This window comes from Somniosus microcephalus, chromosome 28 (genome assembly GCF_052327205.1).
Source record: "Somniosus microcephalus isolate GS21.2 chromosome 28, FLI_Smic_1.0, whole genome shotgun sequence".
NCBI lineage: Eukaryota > Metazoa > Chordata > Chondrichthyes > Squaliformes > Somniosidae > Somniosus > Somniosus microcephalus.
In genome coordinates, this window is record NC_141014.1 from 13,552,008 (window position 1) to 13,560,224 (window position 8,217).

General features: G+C 46.6%; 1 non-coding gene across 1 annotated transcript; it reads right to left on the reverse strand.

The window, feature by feature from the left end:
• Window positions 1-991: 991 nt before the first annotated feature.
• Window positions 992-1,065, reverse strand: trnar-ucu (transfer RNA arginine (anticodon UCU)). The gene has a single exon. It is a non-coding gene; the product is annotated as a tRNA-Arg (tRNA).
• Between the last annotated feature and the right edge of the window lie 7,152 nt (window positions 1,066-8,217).

The following is an 8,217-nucleotide window of genomic DNA, read 5'->3' on the forward strand; positions in this document are numbered from 1 at the left end:
ATTGTGTCAATCATTAAAAACACATCACCCCAGATGGGACTCGAACCCACAATCCCTGGCTTGGAGGCCAGTGCCTTATCCATTAGGCCACTGGGGCTGAATACACAATGTAACCCGCCTGAGGGCAATTGACCGCTCCGAAATGTGACATCTGCCTCACAGTTTCAGAGTCTTCGAAAGTTCAGCAGAGATGGGAGTTAATTTCACCCATCATATCTGTCACTGCTCGCGCCATACCAGAGCCACCTACAAAAATTACTTGCATTTATATAGCGCCTTTAGCATTGTAAAATGTCCCAAGGCGCTTCACAGGAGCGATTATCAAACAAAATTTGATATCAATCCACATAAGGAGATATTAGGATAGGTGCCCTAAACCTTGGTCAAAGAGGTAGGTTTTAAGGAACATTTGAAAGGAGGAGAGAGAGGTAGCGAGGCGGAGATGTTTAGGGAGATACCGTGCCCACTGTCCATTCCCCGACCCTGCCCGCTCTTTGTTTTCACCAGAGAGCCCTGGAACTTTGCTCAAATTTGATTCCCAATTCCTGGCCTTCTCTGCCATCAATATTAGGAAATTCCACTGGAATACACTGTAAGACTCAGATCTTCTATTCAGTTGCTGCAGTTTGAAGGTAACTTTGTCTAGTTTGCAGCCCATCCCCTCATCGCTGCTGTGTCTGGGACTGTCCCACTGGTTTATTTTGCTGCTGTTTGGGTCCTGACCAGAAATTCACTCTCCTGGGCCGACGTACATTTCTGGATCTTATGGTGGCCTCCAACTTCACCAGTGCTTTCTGCCACACAACACTTCTCCACATTTCCACAGAAATATCTCCAGCGTACCTCTCGGTTACTCTGCCCTCCCAAATCCCTTCAGAATGTCTATCAACTTGCGAACACTGCTCTGACCATCTACGAGTTTATTCTGGACGGCTGCATTGACATTCTGGGCCTTGACGACTATATCATAGTGCCAATCTTAAAAATACATCACCCCAGATGGGACTCAAACCCACGATCCACTGACTTAGAAGGCCAGTGCCTTATCCATTAGGCCACTGGGGTTGAACAGAAAGCAATGAAAATCATGAGACTTAAGGGTCAGTTTGTGACCGCCAAATCATTATTTACAGGGCAAATTATTCTCACAGCACACAGAAAATCTTTGATTAGGATTTAAAATGCACAATTTTGGGTGACTAATGAATCGATTCACCCCATTCTTCCCATGTGGCCCGAATACTACGGTAGGTAATCAATCAAACCCAAACTGCACAGCCAGAGTAAAGTTTGTACAGGACACAATTACAAAACTTGGAAGTGCAGTGAACAGTGAGGAGGATAGTGATAGACTTCCAGAGGACATACACAGGCTGGTGGAATGGGCGGCCACGTGACAAATGAAATTTAACGCAAAAAACTGATACATTTTGGTAGAAGGAATGAAGAGAGGAAATATAAACTAAAGGGTACAATCCTAAAGGGGGTGCATGAACAGACAGAACAAGGGGTGTATGTTCACAAATCATTGAAGGTGGCAGGTCAGGTTGAGAAAGCAGTTAAAAAAGCTTATGGGATCCTGGGCTTCATGAATAGAGTTGTAGAGTCATCGAGTCATAACGGCACAGAGGGAGGCCATTCAGCCCATCCAGTCCGTGCCGGCTCTCGTTAGAGCAATCCAGTCAGTCCCATTCCCCCGCTTTATTCCCATAGCTCTGCAAGTTTATTTCCCTCAAGTGCCTATCCAGTCTCCCCTTGAAAACATTGAGTGTCTCCACTTCCGCCACTTCCGTCGGCAGCGAGTTCCAGGTCATCACCATTCACTGTGTAAAAAAGTTTTTTTCTCACAACCCCCCTGTATCTCTTGCCCAATTCCTTCAATCTGTGTCCCCTAGTCCTTGTGCCATCAACTGGTAGGAAGAGCCTTTCCCCGTCTAGCCTATCCAAACCCGTCATAATCTTGCACACCTCTATCAAATCACCCCTCAACCTCCTTTGCTCTAATGAAAATAAACCCAGCTTCTCCAAACTGTCCTTATAGCTAAGATCCCCCATCCACGGAACCATTCTGGTAAATCTCCTCTGCACCCTCTCAAGGGCCTTCACATCCTTCCTAAACTGTGGTGACCAGAACTGGACGCAATACTTCAGTTGTGGTCCAACCAGCGCTTTATAAAGGTTCAGCATAACTTCTCTACTTTTGTACTCAAAACCTAAAGCCTCTATTTATGAAGCCCAAGGTCCCATATGCTTTGTTAACCACTCTCTCAATATGTCATGCCGAGGTCCTACCGAGGTATAGAGTAGAAAATCGTGGAAATTATGATGAACCTTTATAAAACACTGGTTCGACCCAAACTGGAGAATTGTGTCCAATTATGAGCACCGCACTTTAGGAAGGATGTGAAGGCCTTAGAGAGAGTGCAGAAAAGATTTACGAGAATGATACCAGGGATGAGGGACTTTAGTTATGTGGATAGACTGGAGAAGCTGGGGTTGTTCTCCATAGAGCAGAGAGGATTGAGAGTAGATTTGATAGAGGTGTTCAAAATCATGAGGGGTCTGGACAGAGTAGATAGAGAGAAACTGTTCCTATTGGTGGAAGGGTCGAGAACCAGAGGACACAGATTTAAGGTGATTGGTGGAAGAACCAAAGGCGACGTGAGGTATAACCTGTTCACTCAGCGAGTGGTTAGGATCTGGAATGCACTGCCTGGAAGGCTGGTGGAGACAGATTCAATCACAGGTTTCAAAGGGGAATTGGATAAGTACCTGCAGGACAAACATTTGCAGGGCTACGGGGAAGGGGCAGGGACAGTGGGACTAGCTGAAGTGGTATTGCAGAGAGCCGGCACGGGCTCGACGGGCCGAATGGCCTCCTTCTGTGCTGTAACCATTCTATGATAAGCTTTTGGTCACCTGTCCTAGTATCTCCTTATGTGGCTCGGTGTCAAATTCTCTTTGATAATCGCTCCTGTGAACCGCCTTGGGACGTTTTACTACTTTACAGACGCTATATAAATGCAAGTTGTTGCTGTAGATGGTTCTGGCACGGCACGTGAGCAGCGGCGGATATGATGGGTGAAAATAGCTTCCCTCAGTGCTTAACTTTCCAAGATTTGGGAAATGTGAGGAATTTCAGAGCGGTCAATTGTCCTCAGGTGGGGTGCTGTTTGTATTCTGCCCCAGTGGCCTAATGGATAAGGCACTGGCCTCCAAAGCAAGGAATTGTGTGTTTGAGTCTCATCTGGGGTGATGTGTTTTTAATGATTTATTATGGCGGATTAGACAGGGCAAGTGATGGAAAGTACAGCCAGGCGGGGAGGCTGCATTAATCGTAACTTGTGAGCCAAGTTTCCATCAAGGCTGTGATGTCAATGCAATCATCCGCAATAAGTTCAAGGGTGGTAAGGGCCTTGTGGACAAGCGGATCAACATTTCGAGGATGTGGGAGCAGGGATTTGGGACGGCGGAGTAACCAAGAGGTTTGCTGGAGGTATTTCCGTGGAAGTTTCCAGGGCTCACTGATGTAAACAAAGAGGTGGATGGTCAGTGGGCCCAGGTAACTTTAAACTTGTGGCTTGGGCTAGAATGCAACCACACAGGATCATACCTATCAGCCAAGTTCCCAGACTCCTCCATCACCATCCCTGGGTATGTCCCGTCCCACAAGCAGGACAGGCCCACCAGAGGTGGCGGCCCAGTGCTACACAGACAGGAGGGAGTGGCCCTGGGAGTCCTCAACGCTGACTCCTGTCCCCATGAACTCTCATACCATCAGGTGGACTTCAATGTCCATCGCCATAAGAACATAAAAAGTAGGAGCAGGAGTCGACCATACAGCCCTTCGAGCCTGCTCCGCCATTCAATATGATCATGACTGATCTTCGACCTCAACTCCACTTTCCCACCCGAGCCGATATCCCTTGTTCCCCCTAAAGTCCAAATATCTATCAATCTCAGCCTTGAATATACTCCACGACTCAGCATCTTTCGGGGCAGAGAATTCCAAACATTCACAACCCTCTGAGTGAAGAAATTCCTCCTCATCTCAGTCTTAAATGCACGACCCCTTATCCTGAGATTGTGACCCCTGGTTCTAGCCTCTCCAGCCAGGGGAAACAACCTCTCAGCATCCAGCCTGTCAATCCCCCTCAGAATCTTATATGTTTCAATGAGACCACCTCTCATTCTTCTAAACTCCAGGGAGTATCGGCCCATTCTACACAATCTCTCCTCATAGGACAGCCCTCTCATCCCAGGAATCAATCTAGTGAACCTTCGTTGCACCGCCTCTAAGGCAAGTACATTCTTTCTCAGACAAGGAGACCAGAACTGTGCCCAGCACTCCAGGTGTGGTCTCACCAAAGCCCTGTACAATTGTAGTAAGACTTCCTTACTCTTGTGCACCAACACCCTTGCAATAAAGGCCAACATGCCATTTCCCTTCCTAATTGCTTGCTGTACCTGCATGCTAACTCTCTGTGTTTCCTGTACGAGGACACCTAAATCTCTCTGAACACCAACATTTAATAGTTTCTCACCATTTAAAAAATATTCTGCTTTTCTATTCTTCCTAACAAAGTGAATAACCTCACCTTTCCTCACATTATTCTCTATCTCCCACCTTATTGCCCACTCACTTAATCTGTCTAGATCCCTTTGCAGGCTCTTTGTGTCCTCCTCACAGCTTACTTTCCCACCTAGCTTTGTATCGTCAGCAAATCTGGATACATTGTCCTCGGTCCCTTCATCTAAGTCATTAATTTCGATTGTAAATAGCTGAGGCCCAAGCACCCCACTAGTTACAGCCAGCCAACCAGAAAATGACCCGTTTATCCCTACCCGCTGTTTTCTGTCTGTTAGCCACTCCTCTATCCATGCTAATATATTACCCCAACCCCAGGATACCTTATCTTGCGTAGCTTTGTGGTTGTTGGAGGTCAATCACCTCAGCCCCAGGACATCGCTACAGGAGTTCCTCAGGGCAGCGGCTCACCACCACCTTCTCAAGGGCAATTAGGGATGGGCAATAAATGCTGGCCTTGCCAGCGATGCCCACATCCCAGGAACAAATAAAAATAAAACCTTTTACGTGGCACCTTATTGAATGCCTTTTGGAAATCCAAATATACAACATCCACTGATTCCCATTTATCTACCCTGCTAGTTACATCCTCAAAATACTCCAATAAATTTGTTAAACACAATTTCCCTTTCACAAAAACCTAATGATATGATTTTCTAAGTGCATTGTTACCACTTCCTCAATAATGGATTCCAACATTTTCCCGATGACTGATGTCAGGCTAACTGGCCTGTCTTCTCTCTCCCTCCTTATTGTGGATGATTGCATTGACCTTACGGCCTTGATGGAATCTTGGCTACAGGTGATAATACAATCCTCCTTAATGCAGCCTCCCCGCCGGGCAGCACCTTCCACCACTTGCCCCGCCTAAACTGCCATTGTGTCAATCATTAAAAACACATCATCTCAGATGGGACTTGAACCCACAATCCCTAGCTTAGAGAAGCCAGTGCTTTATCCATTAGGCCACTGGGGCTGAATACACAATATAACCCGCCTGAGGGCAATTGACCGCTCCGAAATGTGACATCTGCCTCAGTTTCAGAGTCTTCGAAAGTTAAGCACAGATAGGAGCTATTTTCAACCATCATATCTGTCACTGCTCGCGCCATACCAGAGCCCTCTACAACAACAACTTGCATTTATATAGCACCTTTAACCTAGTAAAATATCCCAAGGTGCTTCACAGGAGCCATTATCAAGCAAAATTTGACACCGAGCCACATAAGGAGAGATTAGGTCAGGTGCCCTAAACCTTGGTCCAAGAGGTAGGTTTGGAGGAACATTTAAAGGAGGAGAGAGAGGTAGCAAGGCGGAGATGTTTAGGGAGATACCGTGCCCACTGTCCATTCCCCGACCCGGCCTGGTCTTTGCTTTCATCAGTGAGCCCTGGAACTTTGCTCAAATTTGATTCCCAATTCCTGGCCTTCTCTGCCATCAATACTACACTACTCCACTGGGCTCCACTGGAATACACTGTAAGGCTCAGCTGCTGTGACTCTGATCTTCTATTCAGTTGCTTAGGTTTGAAGGTAACTTTGTCCAGTTTGCAGCCCATCCCCCATCGCTGCTGTGTCTGTGACTGTCCCACTGGTTTATTTTGCTGCTGTCCGGGTCCGGCCCAGAAATTCACTCTCCTGGACCAACGTCCATTTCTGGATTTATGGTGGCCTCCAACTTCACCAGTGCTTTCTGCCACACAACACCTCTCCACATTAACACCTCCAGCGTACCTCTCAGTTACTCTGCCCTCACAAATCCCTTCAGAATGTCTATCAACTTGCGAACACTGCCCTGACCATCTATGAGTTTATTTTGGATGGTTGCATTGACATTCTGGGCCTTGACGGCAATACCTTGGTGCCAATCTTAAAAGTACATCACCCCAGATGGCACTCGAGCTCACAATCCCTGGCTTAGGAGGCCAGTGCCTTATCCATTAGGCCACTGGGGCTGTATGCCAAGCCATGAAAATCATAAGACTTAAGGGTCAGTTTGTGACCGCCAAATCAGGGCAATTTATTCTCACCGCAGACAGAAAATCTTTGATCAGGATTTTAAATGCACATTGTTGGGTGGCTAATGAATCGATTCACCCCATTCTTCCCATGTGGCCCGAACACTACGGTAGGTAATCAGTCAAACCCAAACTGCACAGCCAGAGTAAAGTTTGTACAGGACACAATTTCAAACTTTGCAGATGACACAAAACTTGGAAGTGCAGTGAACAGTGAGGAGGATAGTGATAGACTTCAAGAGGACATAGACAGGCTGGTGGAATGGGCGGACATGTGACAAATGAAATTTAACGCAGAAAACTGATACATTTTGGTAGAAGGAATGAAGAGAGGAAATATAAACTGAAGGGTACAATCCAAAAGGGGGTGCATGAACAGACAGAACTAGGGGTGTATGTACACAAATCATTGAAGGTGGCAGGGCAGGTTGAGAAAGCAGTTAAAAAAGCTTATGGGATCCTGGGCTTCATGAATAGAGTTGTAGAGTCATCGAGCCATAACGGCACAGAGGGAGGCCATTCAGCCCATCCAGTCCGTGCCGACTCTCGATAGAGCAATCCAGTCAGTCCCATTCCCCCGCTTTATTCCCATAGCCCTGCAAGTTTATTTCCCTCAAGTGCCTATCCAGTCTCCCCTTGAAAACATTGAGTGTCTCCACTTCTGCCACTTCCATCGGCAGCGAGTTCCAGGTCATCAGCATTCACGATGTAAAAAAGTTTTTCTCACGTCCCCCCTGTGTCTCTTGCCCAATTCCTTCAATCTGTGTCCCCTAGTCCTTTGCCATCAACTAGTGGGAAGAGCCTTTCCCCGTCTAGCCTATCCAAACCCGTCATAATCTTGTACACCTCTATCCAATCACCCCTCAACCTCCTTTGCTCTAATGAAAATAAATCCAGCTTCTCCAACCTGTCCTTATAGCTAATATCCCCCATCCACGGAACCATTCTGGTAAATCTCCTCTGCACTCTCTCAAGGGCCTTCACATCCTTCCTAAATTGTGGTGACCAGAACTGGATGCAATACTCCAGTTGTGGTCCAACCAGCGCTTTATAAAGGTTCAGCATAACTTCTCTACTTTTGTACTCAAAACCTAAAGCCTCTATTTATGAAGCCCAAGGTCCCATATGCTTTGTTAACCACTCTCTCAATATGTCCTGCCACCGAGGTATAGAGTAGAAAATCGTGGAAATTATGATGAACCTTTATAAAACACTGGTTCGACCCCAACTGGAGTATTGTGTCCAATTATGAGCACCGCACTTTAGGAAGGATGTGAAGGCCTTAGAGAGAGTGCAGAAAAGATTTACGAGAATGATTCCAGGGAAGAGGGACTTTAGTTACGTGGATAGACTGGAGAAGCTGGGGTTGTTCTCCATAGAGCAGAGAGGATTGAGAGTAGATTTGATAGAGGTGTTCAAAATCATGAGGGGTCTGGACAGAGTAGATAGAGAGAAACTGTTCCTATTGGTGGAAGGGTCGAGAACCAGAGGACACAGATTTAAGATGATTGGTGGAAGAACCAAAGGCGACGTGTGGAAAAACTTTTTTACTCAGCGAGTGTTCAGGATCTGGAATGCACTGCCTGGAAGGCTGGTGGAGGCAGATTCAATC